The 23,355-nt window shown below is 36.9% G+C and overlaps 1 protein-coding gene across 1 annotated transcript in view; it reads right to left on the bottom strand.

Moving 5' to 3' along the window:
• The window catches only part of LOC136026977 (protein-serine O-palmitoleoyltransferase porcupine-like), a 252,823-nt gene extending 234,811 nt beyond the window's left edge, over nt 1-18,012 (bottom strand). Inside the window, exon 1 of the mRNA XM_065703851.1 lies at nt 17,914-18,012. The gene's annotated coding sequence lies outside the window, so the exon portion shown is untranslated. The remainder of the gene's footprint in view (nt 1-17,913) is intronic.
• Nucleotides 18,013-23,355: the final 5,343 nt, after the last annotated feature.

Genomic DNA, 23,355 nt, shown 5'->3' with positions numbered 1-23,355 from the left:
ATTGTAACTTCTATTCGGCTTTTTTACTTATATTTGAGTAGGGATAGCTCTGGATGTGGAGGAACAAGCCATTGTTTTTAGGGAGAATTTCCTGTCAAAGTGATTCAGGCAGTTACATGCACAACGCCAATTATTCTGGGGACTCAAAGCGTGAAGGGACCATGACAAAAGTAACACCTACCGTACTTAAGTAACCATTTAGGTATATACAAAGTCCTGATCTTCTTGGAATCAAGAGGCCCTGTTAAGATTACTTGTGGTTGCTTTGGAATGGTAAGTTAGGTTGAAATCAAGTTGGTCTTGACACCTAATGTACAGGTTTACCTTATTTACCTTAGAATACTAATTTTTCCATTTAGCAGTGAATCATTCTTTCACATTAAATTTGTAGCAAATTTGAGTTTCCTTTTTTTCTTTTTCCTTAGTTTTTCGTTTTATTCAACGGGCCATTTTTTATAACTCAATTTTATCTCCAATGAAGTTTTTCATATCATCTATTACGTACAGTACATGGCTGGAAACTTAGCTTTTTTGTAGAATTTAGCAAATATTTCGAAACTACTATAGTTTTGATATATATTCATTGTGTCACTTTCGAAAACATGCTCTGAAAAAAAGGACCCTACTATCAATAGAAACATGATTGGCTAGTTAGTTGTAAGCTATCTAGAAAGAAATGAGTTGGAATTTCCTTGACTATATTGGAATAGGAGTGTACGGCTGTGGAATAATTGTATCAAATACCAGTACTGCTGTAGTTGACTCAGAAAAATAGAATTGCATCAGATTCCTAATAATCGTCCCCTAGACCTTTCTATCTTACGAAACTCAATAGTCTCATGCATAAAAATGTCTTAGCCAATACAAAAGAAGCTGTGACGTTTTAACACATTAGCAAAGATAAACTACATTCCGAATTAGGTTCTGAAAACCCAGTTAAAGGGAATGTACAGAACACAGTGGGTTGAGGACAATAGTATGTTAACGCAGTTTTGTCTGAGCTTCCGAAAATTGCAGTCTCCAGAAAACATAAACTACTTAGGTGGAACACTAACAGCTACAAAGGCAGCAAAGACCCTTGTGGCTGCAGTACATACCATGGAATTTGTTATCTCCATTCATCATTGTTGCTCTGACCTTACCTCTCAGTAGAGGTTATTCCAAATGAAATTACAGAAAAAGTGCGATGACAACTGTGCATTTGTGTTTGACCAAGTGAAAGGACTGTCAAATGGAATGCAATTGTGTCTGGAGGTGTTAATGAATACCTAGAGACAGGTTTATCCAACCCCCTAATTCTACCTCTTGAGGATATTATTTAGCAGCATTATCAAGTGATTCAAAAAATAGTTCTTGAAGACATGCTGAAGTCTTTTCAACTAGTCCTACTGCTGCCAAAGAATACTATTAATGTATCTGATGCTTTACTGTTATTTATACCAGAAACATAATAAAAAGAATCAGGCAATAAAGGATGTCCCTAGTGAAGTAAAATTTATTCAGATGGGGTTTAAAACATTAATGTTACAATTCCATCCATACTTAGCGTCTATTTTCTCTTTAACTTCGAATCAGAGTTCAGAGTGAATACAGCCGGCTTAAGTCGAAAATTTTATGACCTTATCAAATCAGTAAGCCCTTTTTACCATAGAAATTGCGAAATATTTCAAACCTTGGCGTTTATTTTGGATACTGTACTCTGCTCTCTCGGATTATTAAAGACGCTAACCTAGCCCCACCCACAGACTTCTCTCTGGTTGTGGACTGAAGCTGCCGTTTCTACACGTGCTGCACATAGACAGAAAATGGGTGATAATTTTGGAGATATGACTAGAAATCTTGATCTCTGTGAAGAATGCAAAGTTGTCCTATCCCATTTTGTAATTTTTGAACCCGGTGAGCTGCCTGTGAAAGACACTACAGCAGTGCCTGGTGAAACAACTGCTACAATTACTTGAAAAGTCAATGAGTTATGCCTAAATTTTAATAATTTATACAATAGTCTTGAAGAACCCATCTAAAGATCTTGACGATCCCGTACCGCGAAAAGACTTTCTTAGTAAAATTTGAGGCAAAAGTAATGAACGTATAACTAAATTAAATCCCCGTAAGGATGTTTGGCGACTTATTTTGTCTGACAAGGATGCTGCTCAGTTAGTAGCATACGCGCTCAACAATCATGACTAATCTTGGGAAGCCAAAGTGAAAAGCCCGACATACTTTAGAATCGTTCATCAGAACTTGAAAACTTTACATCTGATGACATTATTCAGTTAGTAGCAAACTTCTCTGAAGCTAAGCAGCTGGGTAGAACACACTCCTTTCAACTCAAATTTGCTGAAAAGGCATATCTTGAATAAACCTGCCGTGAAAGTTTGTTTGTTGGTGATTAGCACCTACCTATTGGCAAGTTCAAGTTTCTATCAATTCAATGTTATGATTACCAGCAATACGGTGATGCCGGGAAGCTGCGTAAGAATCCTCCCAAATGTGCAAGATGTCCCAATAATCATCCAAAAGCTGAGGGTAGTCCGTTTAGATACTCCAATGCAGTCTATGTAGCTCAGTTGACCACCCTTCATACAAGTTTAAGTGTCCAGTCGCACAGGCTATAATTAAAGGACTGATTATATAATCAAAATTCTTGTATGGAAAATTAATGGCAGTGTTTTAACTAAGCGACCTTTTCTAGAAGAATTCTCGCATAGTTGTGACATCATTTGCTTAGACGAACATTTTCTTTCGAAAGAGGCGCTTGGTCTACTTGAACTGAATGATTGGAATTAACTTTTTGTATGTCCAGCGATTAGTAGTGGAAGAGGCCGGCCATTTGGTGGCATTGCAGTTTTAGTAAGAGCTGATCTCATGCCTTTGGTGTACGCCTCCAAGGACTTCTTCATTGCTGATCCGTCTCAATCCATCTTCTTCGTCAAATCCGTCTCAGGCACTCTCGGCTCTGGATGCACCGTAATTCTAGGAGGAAATCTTAACTATAATCTCAACAATCAATCTAGCCCTCGATCTCAGACATTTTTGTCTCCGTGTAAGGATCTAGGGTATGTAAAAAAAATGATACCGACTTCATGTACATTCACAACTTGAGGACAACTTCCTATTAGGACTTTTTCCTGATTTCCATACAAACCACCGCTCAAGCAATCATTAAAGTGATGACCGACATTAACATATCTGACCACTTATCAATTCTTAACACATCCAAATTAAACGGTTCTGTCCATGCCCCATGCCAAGAGAAACAATGCTTTTGTAGATTCAAAACAGTGAATTAGTTTGTTCAAATCCCAGTTCGGTGGGGAGGCTGATAAAGAGTAAGAAATCGTGTGACCGTTCTGATACTCTAAGTGCCCAAATGAGGCTGAATAGATCTCCTATTATAAATCTGAGTTTTCACCACCAGACCAGTCACTCCAAAACAGTATGAGTCAGAGCTCGATGCTGCATTCGAGCGTTCGGACCATTTTATTCGTTTCTTAGTGTCAGTGACAATGGTCAAAAAAGAATTATAAAGAAGCTAAAGAAAAATATTCAAGAGGTGTTGATGAAGTCTGCGATATAGATTTGTTCTTTGGTAGTGTTAAGCTCACTGAACATCTTGCATCTTATCAGATAATCTTTTTTTGTTCTGGATCAGTGGCTGATATATTTTCAATAGGTATAGTTACCCCGGTTCTAAAAAAGACAAAAAGCCAGAACAATGTACCCCATGCTGTCCTATTACTGATAGGTGTATGTCCTGATAGGCAGTTTGGCTTTAAAGTGGGCCTAGGTAGAGAGCACGTACATGGTCTCCTTGCACACCTGCTGACTGATTGAAATGAAAATAGGGAAAAATACATGAGGTTAGGTGAGCTTTTGACTATAGAATACACGCGCAGCTTCTCTTAAGCACTCTTCAGCGTTGTCTGTCTAGGTCAATTGTTGTAATGCTTAGAGATCTCTACTATAAGTTGAAAATAAAGATAAAATTCCGCGGGTCATCTACTCCGACTATTAGGCCTGTATTATTGATTCCTGTTTGTAAAGGTTTAGCTCCCCTCCTCCTATCCCCTCCAGTTTGTAAAGCTATTAACCCCACCTCTTTTATATAATAATAGTGTTGATGAGCCACAGCACGCAGTATTACAGAGTTGGATGTTTTGTAGAATTAATGTTACGTTATGAAAATTATGCTTCTTTATCCTGAGTCCCAGCAAGTCATTCTCCCGAGTTGAGAAAAAATTTCTCGACTGGCGTGCATAATAAGATTGGCCTTTCGTTTATTGAGAGCAAAAGTGAAATGCCTGTGTTTGACCCCTGTTCTAAACAGCTCTCGACCGTTTCTGTTCAGCTCAGTAATCAGGTTTGTACCATTTCTAGCACTATTACTTAGCTTGGCCTACCAATTGGGTCAAATCTTAAATTGACTCGTTTGGCTCTTATTCTGCATTCTTCTGAGAAATCTTGCCGTACCTATGGACTCCTTATTGGTAGTACATTATTGTTTAACCGTTTTTTACTTGCGCGCCTCTATAATGTGTTTGTTATAAGACATAATGCGTCGTTATCTCCCTTTTGGCCAATCCTGTCGGAAGGAATAAAAGAGCTGTCTGTTTTTATTACCATAAATATTGCAATTACCTTCTTAATATCTCACTTTGAACCAGAAATTCAAGAGTAACCTCAAAATATGGAGCTACAGATCCCCTTACCTCTGTTATTCAAAGACGAAATAAATTCAAAAATTCCCTTGATCCAAATCATGATGTTTATGTGTTATTTTCTTAAAGTGTAATTTATCAGTTATATAATGTATAATTTAAGCATAATCTACATGTTATTATCACATGAAAGTAAAGAACAACAATAAACCCTGCAATGGGCATAATATTTATTGAATATATATATACGAATGAGTTCCGCTGGTTTCAGGGTTTTATGTTGCTATTTTCGTTCATGTTATAGCAACTGTTATTCTTTGTTGAATAGCAGAAAAGACGGTCCAGCTTGGTCTAGGTCGTCTTATCAGCAAAGTATTTTTAAAAATCTTTCACCAGGCCAAGATATCAAAATTTTACTAACGATATAATCTGGAAAAAATATGTGTAGCTGAGTAAATCAGAAGTCACTGTGTATGTCCACCATTTTCCGTGAACTGTTTGGTACATCATCAATAAGGGTGGAAACAGTCTTATTTGTAATACTTGACTAGCCTTACAATATTATTATATTTAAATCGACGGGGAGAGGGCAGATGCATAAAGGGTGCCTTTCAAAGCCAGAATATTTTAACTCTCGTTGAGTTTCCAGATAATTAATTTCATAATTAACTGTAACTATTGTAACAGTTCATGTTTAGAGCCTAATTATAGAGAAAATGGACTTGTTTCTATTTTGAAAAGTAATTAAACTAGTGAATGAAACCTCGAAGAATGAATTCAGAGCCTAGGCCATGCTTGGTAAGATATTTTAAAGCTCATATATCTATCCCTTACAGGTTTCTAAGGCTCAAAAGATGGCATACAAGACTTGTTTTGCATTGATAAACACAGGTTTTTTCCTTAATTTTAATTTTGTTTTAACTTACTATATGGCTTAAGAGCACAATTTAAGTGATTTGAGCAGGATTTTAAGCCGTATAAAATTTTTTAAAACCTCACAAATCAGGATTTAATGAAGGTATGAGACTTTAAACACTTTCCTCATTTGTCCTCACTGGGCCTCATTTGTCCGGTAGATCAAGTTCTGGAAAATTCTCTCGTGAGAAACAATTTCTTTCACTAAATTAACTATCAGTGACATTTAGAAAGGTAGAGAAAAATTTATAAAATGTTTGATTAATTTGCTAGCTGAAAGTTAAATATACCATTCCGTTAACCAAAGCCTTTTCAAATACAATTATTGTTTTTGTTTCACAGGATTTTCTTCTTTTTTTTCAGTTCTACCACCAGCAGAAGGGAAAACCTGAAAGGACTGAAAACCTGTCAAGCATCATATAACTCCAAATTCATAGAGGCAAAAGAGCTATAAACATCTCTGAGTTGGAGGTATATAGCACCTTAAACCTGGGAAATAAGAAAAAGAGGACTGTTTCACAGTAGGTTTGATTCCTGTATTTTTCACAGTCACGTGCAACTTTGCCAATTACTTAGCAAAACTTTTCTGAACTATGATGGAAAGTAAGTTCTTGGATTCTACCAACAAAGCAGCATAGTCTAACTTTCTTGCTATTTGTTAATATTAAATTGCTCTGATACAAAATCAGGGATTTTATTTCAGTAACGGCACCAAACCGACCCTAGGAGATTCATCTATTATAGCTTACCAGATTCTTTCATATTAAATCCTTACATAAATCACATAGATGTTAGATGTCACTTGTAGTTTTTGCTCCAAGTTATCCATTCTTTTGCTGTTCAGTAAGAACCTTTACTCGGCGCATGAACACAAGAACCACAAGAAAATCAAAGCAAGTAATATAGTGATTTCTTGATAATTCTTCCAAGGCAAATGGTATTTATATTTGTACCAAAGAGTTTAGTAGTGTGGTCCACTGTCAGCTTCTTTTTTTTTCTTTGTATTTCTGGGGTTGGTGTTCCATTTATAAAGCTTCTGAAACTTTGGTATTCAAACTCTTTTTTTAACTTAATAATAATAATAGTAATAACTTAGTATAAAGGTGCAATAAGGAACAGTGCAAGGAGGAGTTTTACCTCTAAACTTTTTGAAATTTCCATTACTACTGTTCTGGCTAAAATCTGGCAAATATTATATATATTTGTACCAAAATTTTTGACGGTGTGGTCCACTGTCAGTTTCTTATTTTCTTTGTAGTTCTAGGGTTGGTGTTTCAGTTATAAAGCTTCTGAGACTTTGGTATTCAAACTCTTTTTTAACTTAATAATAATACACTAGGTACTATTATAAAGGTGCAATAAGGAACAATGCAAGGAGGAGTTTTACCTCCTACAATTTTTGAAATTTCAATTACTACTGTTCTGGCTAAGACCTCAGACATATGCCTTTCTGGTTTTGCAGATTTTTTTTTCAACATGCGTATGCTGATTGCCTGATTTTGATTAGCCATTCCAAGGATAGTCTTTCCCAAAAACTTGCTATCGTTTTTACTTCTCTTTTTCCTGATATTAGTATTTACCTAAATGTGGACAATTGTGAGTTTCTATCCTATAACTGTACTACTGCTACTGCCGTCCTGGCTAAGTGGTTGGCGTGGTGGTTTGAAAATTCTTTGTCCAAGGGGCAAAGGTTCAATCCCTAGCGTAGCCAGATATGTAGTTTGGGAAGGGGGTATGTGGCGTGACTCTATAAGCTTAGCCACAGTCGACCCAGCTCTAAATGGTCACCATGAGAAATCTGGGAAGGTAAGCAGGAAGGGTGTGCAAAAGCACAGAATGGCTGGCCCTCAGCCCCCCATTGCACTTCTTGGCTAAAGGACCATGAAACAGAAATCAGCACCACCGGTTTGGACCTTAAGGATCTAGGGCAGTCGTAGTATGCTACTACACTATATTGCTACTCCCCTCTGTTGCAAGAGCTTGACTATCCGTCTGGTAGATTGCATCTGGAGGCTTGATATCTTGACTGAAAAACACTCCCTTGAGTTTGCACCAAAACTAAGTTTACACACACAAAACAAGGCTGGTTTGGGAAAAAAAACGACATCAGCAAGCTTTTGCACACAGTCCTGGGCAATAAACAGTGGTGTCAATGGGTGGAGGTCAGAGGACCTGAGCCCCCCTATTAGATTTTGAAAATACTTCTTTGGAGGCATTTTCTGTGAAAATGCCTTTGGCAGCACGAAAACGCTGCCCAAGTAAAGAACAATGTTGCCACTATTTATTATCTTTTTTTGGTTTGTTTTAGACCAGGGTGCTTCTTATAGAAGAAGTTATCGTAGAAACTTTGAAAAGGGGTCATTCGATTGGAAAAAGAGAGGGCTAGTTCCCTTTTTAATAGTCAAAAGTGATTGGAGGATAACTAACCCCCCTCCCACACCCACCATTCCCCTAAACTCTCCTGAACAAAATTTTGAGATAACCATTTTGTTAAATGTAACTGAAAGGTCCAATGTCTTTGAGTTTGACAAACCCCCCCCCCCCCCACAGCCACCAGGTTAAGGGTTTTAAGTTATGCCCCAGGGGCATATAAGGTTTTTTTTACAGAAAACGTTGTTGTAGAAATTTCAAAAAAGGCTCATTCGACTGAAAATTGAGAGGACTAGTGCCCTTTTTAATAGTCAAAATTTATCTGAGGCAATTCCCAAAACACTTCCAATAAAAATTTTGAGACAGTCATTTTGTTGAACGTAATTGAAAGGTACAGAAATTATGCCTTTGACGATGACAACCATCACCCCCCCCCCCTACAGCCCTCAGGCCAAGGGATGTAAGTTATGCCCTGGGAGCATAAAAGGTTTTTATATAAAGCCTGGTTGTATAAACTTAGGAGGGGGCTAATTGGATTGGTAATCAGAAGTTCTAGTGCCGATTTTAAGAGTCAAAGTGATCAAAGGGAAAATACCCCCCCCCCCCACACACACACACACGTCATATTTTCCCAAAATGTATCTAGTTGAAATTTTGAGATGGTTGTATAAACTTTATGTTTACACAACCATGGTTGTATAAACTTTAGAGGAGGCTCATTTGGTGGGTTATGCTGTGGAGGCATTTAAGGTTTTAATTGAAGGGATGGTTGTTTAAATTTAAAAGAGGCCCAATTGGTTGAAAATTTCAAGCTCTAGTCCTCTTTTAAGTCAAAAGTGATGGAGGGCATTTAACCCCCTCCCCTGCGCGACAACCCCTCTTTTCACCAAACGCATCTGATTGAAATTATGAAATAACAATTTGTTCAAAATGGTCCAAAGAACATACAATAATGCCTCTAGGCTTGACATAACCCCCTAGTGCCCTTGGGATAGGGTTGTAAGATATGCCACAAGAGCATATAAGGTTTTTATGGAATGGGTGGTCGTATAAATTTCAGATGTTGCTCATTTGATTTGAAATTGGAAGCTATAGTACCCGTTTTCAGAGTCAACGTGATTTGAGAGAAACCAGCACACACACACACCCCCTCCACGCTCATCATTTCGCTTAACACCTCCAATCAAAGTTTGGAGATAGCAATTTTTTTCATCGTAGTCAAAGGGTTAGGAAATTGTGTCTGTGAGGAAAATAACCCCCCCCCCCTCCCCCACAGCTCTCAGGACAAGGGTCGAAAGTTATGCCCTGGGGGCATATAAGGCTCTTATGGAAAGGGTGGTCGTGGATGTTTTAGAGGGGACTCACTGGATTGGTAATTAGAAGCTCTAGTGCCACTCTTAAGAGTCAATATGATCAGGGAACGGCAACCCCCCCCCCAGACACACACATGTAATGTTTCCCCAAGATGAATCCTATTGAAATCGTCCCTGGGGCATTTAAGGTTCTTATAAGATGGGTGGTTGTATAAACTTTAGAGGTGGCTCATTTGGTTGAAACCTGAAGTTATAGTTGCCTTTTAAGAGTCAAAAGTGATGGAAGTGAACTAGCCCCCTCCTCCAACTAGCCTTCTTTCACCAAATGCATCTGATTGAAATTGTGCAATGGTGAATATTGTCTAAAATAGTCCATAAAACATATAACAATGCCTCCAGGGTTGACACAACCCCTCAGACCCCCGGAGGTCTCAGGGCAAAGGCTATAAGTTATGCAATTTGTTCACGGTTTACACATAGTATACGCTATTGATAAAAGGTATATATGTTTTACTTCTACTTTCCTTAAAAAAAAAATTAAGATGTGACTTTCAAGGAATGTTGAGGCAAGTGTTGAACTAAATCAAAACAAGTTATGTGTATATGGGTTGTCAAAAGGGATGACTAACTCAGGAATGACTGAGTATATTAATGTGTAATTTTCAGGAAATGATAAAGGAGATGATCAATTGACCAAAAAGGCAATTTTTGCATGTTACTGCTACTAAAACTACTGCTGCCTCTATTGTTACCACAAGTACTATTACTACTACCACTACTATTACTAAAACTACTACTTCTGTAGTGAGTACTACTAAGGCTGAAGATATTGAAAAAAATATCTGGGAAAGGTTGAGGGGAAAGTTGAGTGTATAAAGAATTCTGATGCAGATGTATGAGCCACATTTTTGAAAAAGCTTATTATATCAAGAAGAAACTTCAGGGGCATCATGAGTGGGATGTTCAGTTGACCAAAAGGTAAAATGTACCGGCTACTACTGCTGTTAATCATGCTGCTACTACTGTTCCTGTTACTACCACTACTACTATGATACTAGCACCATTAAGGCTACACATATGAAGGTGAAAATTTGACAGAATATTGAGGAAGAACTTGAACCAAATCAAAACACATTATTCACATGCAGATTGTCATAAGGGCCTATTTCAAGATTTCATCTAGGCATTAAGTTGGAACTTTTGGAGAATACTTAAAGGGGAAGATCAATTGACAAAAAGGTAATATATGCGTTTCATTACTAACACTAATACCAATGCTATTTTTGCTACTACTGCTACTAAACTAGTACTTCAGTTGCAACAACTTGTAAAGCTAAGAGTATTAAGGTGAATAGGGTATCAAAAGTGCACATCAACAATATTTTTGGAACAACTTAACATGTCAAGGTGAAACTTCTGGGGGATCATGAAAGCAAAGTTCAACTGACCAAAAGGCATTATGCTCATGCTACTACTGCTAATCATACTGCTTCTACTACTGCTTCCCCTAATACAACACTGTCATTTAGATTATCAAATAGCATTTACAAGGTTATACCAATGGCTAATAGTATTAAGCTGAGTAGTAATATAACTGTTGTGATAACTATTACTACTATACCTAAGGGTATGAAGGTGAAATTTTTAGAGAATACTAGCTGTTGGGGTGGCACTTCGCGCCCCCCCAAGCCCCCCCCCCCGCGCGCGTAAGTCGTTACGCGCCATATTGGTTACGCGCCATTGTAGTTGTGTCCCTGTGTCCCACCTGTGAATATAGATAGATATAAATATATTTTTAACTACGTAAAACTTGCGAATATACAACATTCTTGGCTGTCCCATTGTCTGAGCATATAAATAGATTGTCAGGTTTACCGACTCTTGAACATGCAACATATAATTGTCCATGGGAAAAACAATCTGTATTCAGATCTATACCTTATTATTCTAAAGATTGCCCTTGAGCTTTGTTGATGGTGATTGCTAATCAAACATTTCCTGTGTCCCCGTCGTCATTTATATATCCCCCTGTGCCCCCCGGCGTCCCCGTTGTTGTTGTTTCCCTGTGTCCCTGATTGCTAATCGAACATTCCTTGTGTCCCGGTCGCTTTCTCTTTGAGTGTCCTGGTCGTCATTTATATTCCCTATTGTGTCCCTGTGTCCCACCTGTATATATATATATATATATATATATATATATATATATATATATATATATATATATATATATATATATATATATATATATATTTAACTATGTAAAACTTGCGAATATACAACATTCTTGGCTGTCCGATTGTCTGTGCATATAAATAGATTGTCAGGTTTACCGACTCTTGAACATGCAACATATAATTTTCCATGGGTAAAACAATCTGTATTCAGATCTATACCTCATTATTCTAATGATTGCCCTTGAGCTTTGTTGATGGTGATTACCAATCGAACATTCCCTGTGTCCCCGTCGTCATTTATATATCCCCCTGTGCTCCCCGGCGTCCCCGTTGTTGTTGTTTCCTTGTGTCCCTGATTGCTAATCGAACATTCCTTGTGTTCCGGTCGCTTTCTCTTTGAGTGTCCTGGTCGTCATTTATATTCCCTATTGTGTCCCTGTGTCCCACCTGTAATATATATATATATATATATATATATATATATATATATATATATATATATATATATATATATATATATATATATATATATATATATATATATATATATATATATATATATATATTTAACTATGTAAAACTTGCGAATATACAACATTCTTGGCTGTCCGATTGTCTGTGCATATAAATAGATTGTCAGGTTTACCGACTCTTGAACATGCAACATATAATTTTCCATGGGTAAAACAATCTGTATTCAGATCTATACCTCATTATTCTAATGATTGCCCTTGAGCTTTGTTGATGGTGATTGCCAATCGAACATTCCCTGTGTCCCCGTCGTCATTTATATATCCCCCTGTGCCCCCCGGCGTCCCCGTTGTTGTTGTTTCCCTGTGTCCCGGTCGTCATTTGTGTGTCCTGGTCGTCATTTATATTCCCTGTGTCCCGGTCGTCATTTGTCTCCCGGCGCTTTGTTGATGGTGATTGCTAATCGAACATTCCTTGTGTCCCAGTCGCTTTCTCTTTGAGTGTCCCGGTCGTCATTTATATTCCCTATGTCCCGGTGTCCCGGTCGTCATTTGTGTCCCGATGTCCCGGTCTTTAATTTCGTCAGTCGACAAACATGACGTCAGTCGACACACACACACAGACAACTTATTTATATATATATAGATTTCTGAAAATTTCTGTTGTATGGATGACAACCTGCCATCCATATGCAGGTTGTCAAAAGGGCATATCATCAATATGACAGGATCAGTTTTGTGTGTGAAATTAAATGTATGATGCTTGTTGTGGGGGATGTTGAGCTAACCAAAAGATAATATTTGTATCATAATACTACTGCTTCTGCTCCTACAAATACTATTACCGCTACTACTACTACTACTGCTACTAAAGCCAAGACTACTACTATTATCTCTATTCCTACTGCTACTACTATAACAACTGGTTCCACTACTACTGCTAATAAACCTGATGATATTAAGGTGAGAATTTTGGAGAATATTGTAACTGTATTGAAATAAATCAAAACACACTATGCCCATATAGGTTGTCAAGAAAACATAGGAGCAATGCTTTGGGAATGGTTGATGGTGTTAAGTTAAAATTTTCATTGCACATTGAAGGGGATGTTGAAAAAAAGGTGCTATGTGTATACTCCTACTAATAATACTACTGCTACTACACAGGCAAAGGGTATTAAGGTGAAGGTTTCAAGGAATATGTAGGGTGATGCTGCATAAACCAAAACAAACCATGATCATGTAGATTGTCAATAGAGTGACAAAGCAATATCACATTAATGGCTAACATTATTAAGTTAGACCTCTCAGGGTAGGTTGTGATGGATTTTGAACTAGCCAGAAGACACTATATGTATACTTCTGATACTACTTCTACAGTTACTGTAACTAATGACAAAAAGGGCATTAATTTGAAATGTTTAGGGAGAGTTTCAATTATACAAAAAAACTATACAAATACAAGTTTTAAAGGACATATAAGTAATATCATAGGCAGGGCTGCTCTATCATAGCTGGTAATATCAATAATATTTAAAAGGAGCTAATTTGATTGGAAATTCAAAATTCTAGTATCCTTTTTAAGAGTCAAAAGTGATAGGAGGGTAATGAGCCCTCCTCTTTAGCTCATAATTTTTCTAACACTTCCAATCAAAATTTAAGATATGCATTTTGTTCAGTATAGCTGAACAGGCTTGAAATTATATTTCTACAACTAATTTGTAAGTCAACTCCCCACAGTTATACAATTTGCTCATTATGTTTAAAAACTAAATGTTCCCTTAAGATTAAATCAAAAAGCACTGTGTGTATGCTCATTGTAAATAAGATATCTGAGGAATATCCCAAGAATGGCTGAGGGTGTTATATGGAAACTTTTGAGGCTACTTCTGGTCTTAACATTTAACTAAATCAAAAGAATTTAAGTGTATCCAGGCTGTCAAAGATCATAAATATATTTTTTGCAATTGTATTAAGTTTTTTTTTTGTAGGACAACTAGAGGAGGTATAAAACTAAATTAAACACTACTATTTGTCTCCAGATTTTTAAAAGGATGAATGTTGTTGAAAATTGTAAAAAAAAGTTTCTTCAGTTTAAAAATAGCAGACCATACTATAAATTCTTAAAGAAAAACTAAAAACATTTAAACTATTATTTTCTTTTTCCCTGAAAATACTGTGTGAATAGAACACACAGAAATTAACTAAAACAAGAGCTAAGAGCTCATATGGCACTTGTGACAAGGCAAGAAGAGCTAAGAGCCAAGAGATCATATGGTATGAGCTCTAACAAAATTCTATGAATGATTAGATTGATTTAAAGAGGAAAATAAGAGGCTTAATGCCGGTCAGGATTTAAAATAAGAGCTCTGAGTCATGATGTCCTTCTAAATATCAAGATTCATTAAGATCCAATCACCTACTCTTAAGTTATAAATACCTAATTTTTTCTAATTTTTCCTCTCATTTTAGCCCCCTAGATGGTCGAATCTGGGAAAACGACTTTATCAAGTCAATTTGTGCAGCTCCCTGACACGCCTACCAATTTTCATTGTCCTAGCATGTCCAGGAGCACTAAACTCACCAAATCACTGAACCCCTCCCCCCCCACCCCAACTCCCCCAAAGAGAGCGAATCCAGTACGGTTACGTCAATCACGTATCAAGAACATTTGCTTATTCTATCCACCAAGCTTCATCCCAATTCCTCCACTCCAAGTGTTTTCCAAGATTTCCCCCTCCAACTCCCCCCAATGTCAAAAGATCTGGTCAGGATTTGAAATAAGAGCTTTGAGACATGAATTCCTTCTAAATATCAAATTTCATTAGTCCAATCACCTATTCCTAAGATAAAAATACCCCAATTTTCACATTTTCCAAGAATTCTGGTTTTCCCCTCAACCTCCCCTCCAATGTCACAGGATCTGGTCTGAATTTAAAATTAGAGCTTTAAAGCACAAGATCCTTCTAAATATAAAATTTCATCAAGATCTGGTCACCCTTTCACAAGTTACAAATACCTCAATTTTCAAAATTACCCCCTCCCAACTCCACCAAAGAGAGAAGATCTGGTCCGGTTATGTCAGTCATGTATCTTAGACAGGTTTTTATACTTCCCATCCAGTTTCATCCTGATCTCACTGCTTTAACTATTTTCTAAGATTTCCAGTCCCCCCCCAACTGCCCCCATCCCCAATTATGCTTGATCCAGCTGAGATTTAAAATAAGAAATCTGAGTTACGAGGTCCTTCTAAATATGAAGTTTCATGAAGATCCAATTGCTCCTTTGTAATTTAAAAATACATCATTTTTTTCTAATTTTTCAGAATTACCCCCCCCCCCCCCAATAGAGCAGATCCATTCCAATTATGTAAATTACATATCTAAGACTTCTGCTAATTTTTTCCACCAAGTTTCATCCCCATCCCTCCAATCTAAGCGTTTTCCATGATTTTAGGTTCCCCCACCTCAAACTCCCGCCAATGTCACCAGATCCAGTCGGGATTTAAAATAAGAACTTTGAGAGACGATATCCTTCTAAATAACAAATTTCATTGAGATCCAATCACCTGTTCATAAGTTCATTTTTTCTAATTTTTCAGAATTAACCCCCCCCCCCAACTACCCCAAAGAGAGCAGATCTGTTCTGGTTATGTCAATCATGTATCTAGGACTCGTGATTATTTTTCCCACCAAGTTTCATCCCAATCCCTCCACTATAAGTGTTTTCCAAGTTTCAGGTTTCCCTCTCCCAACTCCCCCCCAATGTCACTAGATCTGGTTGGGATTTAAAATAAGAGCTCTGAGGCACGATATCCTTCTAAATATCAAATTTCATTGAGATCCAATCACCCATTCATAAGTTAAAAATACCTCATTTTTTCTAATTTTTCAGAATTCATCCCCCCGACTACCCCAAAGAGAGCGGATCTGTTCCGGTTATGTCAATCATGTATCTAGGACTTGTGCTTATTTTTCCCACCAAGTTTCATCTTGATCCCTCCACTCTAAGTGTTTTCCAAGTTTTAGGTTTCCCCCTCTCAAATCTCCCCCCAATGTCACCAGATCCAGTAGGGCTTTGAAATAAGAGCTCTGAGACACAATATCCTTCTAAATATCAAATTTCATTGAGATCCAATCACCCATTTGTAAGTTAAAAATACATCATTTTTTCTAATTTTTCAGAATAAACCCCCCCCCCCAACTACCCCAAAGAGAGCAGATCTGTTCTGGTTATGTCAATAATGTATCTAGGACTTGTGCTTATTTTTCCCACCAAGTTACATCCCAATCCCTCTGCTCAAAGTGTTTTCCAAGATTTTAGGTTTCCCTCTCCCAACTCCCCCCCCCCAATGTCACCAGATCCAGTTGGGATTTAAAATAACAGCTCTGAGACATGATATCCTTCCAAACATTAAATTTCCTTAAGATCTGATCAACCCTGTGTAAGTTAAAAAAAACTTCAATTTTCTATTTTTTTTTAATTAACAGGCCCCCTACCCCCCCCCAGATGGTCAAATCGGGAAAAAGACTATTTCAATCTAGTCTGGTCCTTGATACGCCTGCCAAATTTCATTGTCCTAGCCTACCTGGAAGTGCCTAAAGTAGCAAAACCAGGACCAACAGAATTTGTGATTGCTATATGTCACTTGGTTAATACCAAGTGCCATAAAAACTGACTCCACAAAATAAGTTTTTAAAAGAGAAGTAAAGAACTCCACTAAACCAAAAACAAGCAAAAATAGAATCAAATAGTCTACAAAGCCTAAAACTACCAAAGATCAGCATCAATAAATAAATGAAATCCAAAACAAACAGAAATTAAACCAAGTTAAACTCAAAACAAGCAGAGGTTAACATGAGTAGGGCCCATCCCAACCCCTATACCTTCCCAAGGACAGAATATAATAAGCATTTTACTGAAAAAATTAGTTTTAAATGCTTTCACTTCTATAGCTTTAATAAATCAAATATTATTAACATTTTAAGGAATAAATATCAGCATATGTATATTAAACTGATAATTCCCTTGTATTTTTTCAGTAAAGTGCAAAATATATTCTGATACTGGGAAGGCATAGGGGTTTTGAGCCCTACTCATGTTAATTTCTGCTTATTTCAAGTTTGACTTGGTTATTTATTGTAATTTCTGTTTGTTTTGGGTTTCATTTTTTTATTGATACTGGTTTGTGGTAGTTTTATGCATGGCAGATTATTTTATTTTATTTTTGCTCTTTTTTGGTTTAGTGGAGTTTTTTGCTTTTCTTTGAAAAAATTATTTTGATGAAACAGTTTTTTAGTTAATTTAGGCTACATTGAAAAAAAAAGACAATTTTAATCCCCCCCCCCCCCAAAAAATGTTGGGAAATACATTTTGTCTCCTCCCAAAAATCTAGTTATGAGTTGACATTAATGGCTATATCTGATCCCCCTAGGAGGGGGCAAACAATTATGACAGCAATAATTATTATATTTGAAAAGAACAATGAGTGGTGAATGGAGTGATATATTTCTGTCTCATTTCTAGTTAATAAAGTAAATTTACATTTGTTACTTAAAAGCAATGTGTAGTTTGCTATATTCTTATTAAGGGGTATTTACCTTTTTGTTCTAGGCTATAAAAAAGCCATGAAAAGATAGGCTATATTCATTTTCTTCCTAGCTAAATTGGGGCCAAAGGGAAAACTGACAGCTGATCCTGACTAGCCTAGGTACTTCCAGTGATCTGTCAATCTTAACTAATTAAACCTATATAGACTATCTTGTTAGAGTTTAGAAGCTTGTTGACCATTTCCAGGAACGAGAATTCCAAATATATTTGTTCAAGATTAGGTAGCTTACAGTTGAACCTCACTCTAAATGAGCATTTTTAAATAATTAAAAGTAGTTTTTACATTTTTTGTTCTGGTCAGTGGATATCTTAAAGTGATACTAAAATAAGGAATTTAATGGTACTAGTCTCATTGTTTCTGAGCCATGAGGAAACTGTCTTTGTTGATTCTTCAAACCCTTACCTAATATAGTGCTGGTGCTTACTAGGGTCACTTGAGTAGGCTAAACAATCCAAATATAAAAATTAAAACGTTAAAGAGATAGAAAACTGAAAAACTACCGGCTTTTACTTTCTATCGGAACTGGGTTTTCGAGAAGCCTGTCATCTATTGATGAAGTATATAAGGTAGCGCACAGGAAATATTCTTTTTGCCCTACTTGTTGCTTGTTAAGTTGATAATTGTTAGCTGAAATGTTTGTACAGAAAGGATTGATAAAATTTAGCAAAAGAGCCCAAGTGTAAGAAGAACTTCCAAATATGCATGCTTTTTGTGCTTGAGAATTGGTAAATATTTTGCAGTTCATATAATTGACTTACCAATAAAGTGAACATACTTGTCGATGCCTTTTTTAATCTTCTTTACGAACATAATAGTCACTTCTATCGCAAATTCAAATTTAAGCACTTTTTGAGCTCTTAAAAATGAGGAATTTTCAATTAAAGTATGAGTTATCGGTCGTTTTCAACAAAATAATACTACATTTTCTCAGCGCCAAAATTATTTAGAGTTACATTAGGCTAGGTTAGATTAGTTTGGTTTAGGTTAGGTTTGGTCGAAAAGTGCTTAAATTTGAAATTGTGACATAAGTGATTATTATATTCGTAAATAACATAAAAAAAGGCATCGAGTGGTATGTTCACTTCATTGGTAAGTTAATTATATGAACTGCGAAATATTTACCTTAGAATTAATGTACAGGCGATGTAAGTTACTTACAATAAAAATAAAAGAGGGGGAAGAAGTGATGTTCGATAAGAAGAATAGCTATCAAGTAAATAGCTTCACCTACTTTAGTATTTGTTAGTGATGATGTATTCATAAAAGTAAAGGTATTTGCCAAGAGAACTAGCAAGAGAAAAGTAAAAAGGCTAAGAAAACAATTCTTACTTCATAATATGCAGAATAATCATAGTTAACACACCTTTGATACAGCCTCTCTATACTTTATCCCCTCCCCCTAATCCTATTATGTGCAAATATATAGCCCAAATTATATGTTTTCAGTGTATTCTGCCACCAATAGCTTATTTTTCCAGTTTTTATTTCGTCAAAGTTGATTCAATTCACAGGTGCATGGGTTAAAACAACTGAGACTCATTAGGTCAACAGATAAGAAATATATAATTTGGGCTATATATTTGCACTGAAGGAGGGAGGGGGATAAGTGGTAAATTATAGCGAAGCTGCATGCAAAATTTTCTAACTATGATTATTCTCTATATTAATGAAGTACTAGCTGTTTTCTTAAGATATGAAGTATATAATTTTGGCTATATATTTGCAAATCAGGGGGGGATGGGTAAAGTATTGTGAGGTTGCAATATATGCATCGCTCACACTCAGCCAGGCTCAGCACTACTGTCCTTGGAAAAAGACAGGAAGCTACTTTCAGCCACTTAGCCTGCCATAGTTGAAGTTCAGCCTTCATAGCGGACTCTGAGCTTGTTAAATCTGAGACATATAGTTGGTCCATGAATGGGATAAAAGGAAAACTCGATGGTAAAATTCTATGTGCTTTTTTGCTAGGATATCATGTGGGATGTTGACGACATTTCTATTTCATGGCATGGCAACGGTGATTTCCAGTTCTTGACGTATATACGTGACTTCCGAAAACAGCTGACCGAACTTCTCCTCAGTCTTATTTCATGTATTTAGAAATATTTCTGTCACACTTTCGACACACTGAATGCACATAGCAGCAGAGATATTTTCTGACTGCAGCAGCTTAAACAAATTCAGTGCGTATCCAAAAAAAAAAATCTGTCACAATAAGGGTTACTATATAGTCCAAGCTTAGGATGCTATTGAGTAGACTTCTGGCTTTCGACGACGCCACAGAGTCCAAATTTATCTCTGTATCTTCTAGGGCCTTAAAGATTGGAACAACTAACTGCTTTGACATCCGTATCCCATCGTGTCTTTTGACCCATCGAGTTTCGCACACTCCTTTCAGATTGACTTCAGTGTAGGTTTTTAAGACAATGCTTCGCTTGGCACTGAAATTAACTGTTTCACGAGTAACCTTCATACAGTGCTTTATATCAGGGATCTCGCTCGAATGGGAGTGGACGACACAGTGAACATTCTTGGCAATATTTGCAGAAACACCCTTATTTCACTGAAGAAAATACTAGACAAGGATGCTTATCCATCCAGCCAACTTGAAGCGTCCTTTATTTCGAGCCTGTGACATGAACTGGAAAAGGATTGTCCTTGTTTGGTTTAAAATGTCTTTTCAGTAAATTATGCTTCGTTTCATCGGCTATCAAACCTCTTATTTCAGAAAAGTTTCCAATGTCAAGCTCAACTTTAATGTTTATTTCATCACGTTTGTCTGCTACTGCCTCAGCATTTGGTATTGATTCTTAAGCTGAAGTCGAAGGTTCAGTCGCAACGGCAATGTTCAGCTGATCACTATCGGCACTTTTTTCTGAGTCAACGTCACTTATTCGTCGTTTTTTACCCCCAGCTGGAGAACACTCTAATGTTTTTCGATGTTTTCATACTCTTCCTATCTTTAGCAACACTTAGTTTTAGACTGTCAACTGAACCCGACCTGGGTTTAATTACGAGAATGACCGCTTCATCCCCTAGAGAAGGACCACCCACGAACAAATGATCCTTAAAAATAACAGTTAGCTCAGATTGCTTGAAAGACGGTGAGAAGTTGGACAAAAAATGGATTAATACTATACTGGTGACGCAATGGGTAATTACAGGGCAAAATATCATCAAAAACGGTTAACACATTACGTCTAGATTAGTAATCAACCACTATCCCTTATTCTGTGAGAAGTATCAGAAAATTATGGAAAAAAATCGCGAGATTTTTTTTTGGGGGGGACGGGCTCGGATGCCCCCTTACGTATGTCCCTCTCGTGAGTTATCGTTTTATACGTAGTTTTGTTATTTAAATGTGAATACATTTTATTGGCATAATCTGTCATATCCCTAACAAAATCTTGTTACGGTTGTAACAAAAGCTAGATTCTAAGCCTTGACAGTGGTACAAAAGGATAAAGCAAATGACAGGTAAAAAGCAGACTGGACTGGATTTTGACTATGATGAGCCGGACAAAGAAACTGCCGATCATCTAAATGCTCACCTGGCAGCGATTGTTCAATCACTTCCACCACTAAATTCGGAGGATTTTCCGCATACATCTTCAGATTTTATGGATTTCCCGATTATAACGGAATCCCAAGTTTGCGTCAAATTGAAGAAACTGAAGAAGACCAATACTACACCACTCAATATTTCTGCTGATCTCATCAATGCTTTTCTTGGATTTTTGAGTGCTCGACAAAGTTTCGACAAGCCATTACTTTGGTCAGTTTGCTTGACAGATTTCAAAGCATATAGATGAACCGGAGCGCTGGGTCAACCTCATCTCTGTTGACTTAAAGAAAGTACTCGATTTGATCTACCATAGAACGCTTATCTGAAAGCTATTGAAAAATTTTAATAAGACAATAATAGTTGCAAATTTTATTTCAGGTAGAAGTAAAAACACAAAGTACAAATCAGCCTATTCTATTCCCCAGCCAATCTACTGGGGAGTTTCCCAGGGAACAGGTGTGAGCCCTCTCCTTTTTTCGGCTATGGTAAACGAGTTGCCAAATGATGAGTCAGATCGCTTTAAGTTCGTTGAAGATTTATCCGTACTGGAGCTAGGTTGTGAGCGTTTCAAGCGAGAAAGATAAAATAATAGCGGGTTTATTACGCCAAGCTATGAAGGGCAAAATGATCGTCAATCGCGAAAAACCGCTCGTATTATTTTTTTCTTTTCTGAAGGCCAACTCATCACTTGTTTTACAGAATGTTTAAGGTTGCAGAATCAAGGATATCAAACTGTTAGGAATATATCTCATAGATTACCAAAAGTGGGAAAAACAGACAGAGAAGATGATCAAACGGGCAAACCTGGGTATCCTTTCTTTAAAAGTTCTTGATCGTCATGGTATCCCGACCCCCAATTATTGCGTATTTTCCTCACGTTTATCAGACCGCTGGTAGAATATGCTTGTCCCGCTTGACATTACGGTCTGACTTCGGACTAGAAGGAACACCTGAAAATGATCCAATACCGACCTCTTCTGGTCTAAATCTTCCAAAGTCCCTTATTGCTCCCTTTTAAAACAATTTTCCTTTATAGCTCTTTCAACAAGTTGCGACGAACAGTAATGTGTTTCAAATTTGGTATCGGTATTTTGGCAAATTCACGGCTTCGTGAAATCCTCCCCCCCCCCTGAGCATCTCCTTTCGCGTCAACGGCTCCCGAGACAAGCAGCTGAACCGGTACCTAAAATTCAGCCGGTACCAGCACGATAAATGCGTTACGCAAATAATTTTGTTCCTTCGTTTGTCAAGATTTTAAAAAATGCTCTCACTCATCAATAATTGTACATATTTATTTGTTGTTCGTTGTTGACTTTAAAGTATTTTTTATCTTTAATTTGTACTTGGAGTTACTTATTTAGTTCTTTTTACAGGTAGTTGGATTTCAATGTCTTAGGTTTTGGTTTGACTCTGTTTGTGATTAAATAAAAAAAACAAGTTTTTTTTAACTGAAAATAAGGAGCGACATTAGAACTTAAAACGAACAGAAATTACTTCGTATATGAAAGGGGCTGCTTCCTCATCAGCGCCCCGCTCTTTACGCTAAAGTTTGATTCTTTCTCTCAACTCTTCTTTTTAAAACAGTAAAACAGTAAGAATGAGCCCTTTTGCAACATTCTAGGACAACTGGGTCGATATGATCACCCCTGGGAAAGAAAACAAACAAAAAACAAAAAAAAAAACCAAATAAACACGCATCCGTGATCTGCCTTCTGGCAAAAAATACAAAATTCCACATTTTTGTAGATAGGAGCTTGAAAATTCTACAGTATGATTCTCTGATACGCTGAATCTGATGGTGTGATTTTCGTTAAGATTCTATGACTTTTAGGGGGTGTTTCCCCTTATTTTCTAAAATAACGCAAATTTTCTCAGGCTCGTAACTTTTGATAGGTAAGACTAAACTTGATGAAACTTATATATTTAAAATCAGCATTAAAATGCGATTATTTTGATGTAGCTAATGGTATCAAAATTCCATTTTTTAGAGTTTTGATTACTATTGAGCCGGGTCGCTCCTTACTTCAGTTCGTTACCACGAACTGTTTGATATTTCGAGTCAACATATAAATTTGTATGACGACGACTATGGCTGTGATTTTTATATGTTTAGTGCCTTATCTTTTAGTATGACGAGAACTGCCACTGATCGGCATGACCAGTAATGCGTTTGACAATAAAATCATTTAAATACCCTGAGCATTTGCTCCGATTCGTACATAACAGCAGAAATAAATTATATCAGAGATATTCTTTTTGGTAACAGATATCCCATTCTT

The sequence above is a fragment of the Artemia franciscana genome, chromosome 1 (genome assembly GCF_032884065.1).
Source record: "Artemia franciscana chromosome 1, ASM3288406v1, whole genome shotgun sequence".
NCBI classification, from domain to species: Eukaryota; Metazoa; Arthropoda; class Branchiopoda; order Anostraca; family Artemiidae; genus Artemia; species Artemia franciscana.
Note: the sequence above shows the minus strand (reverse complement) of the source record. Positions and strands in the feature narration are given on the sequence as shown.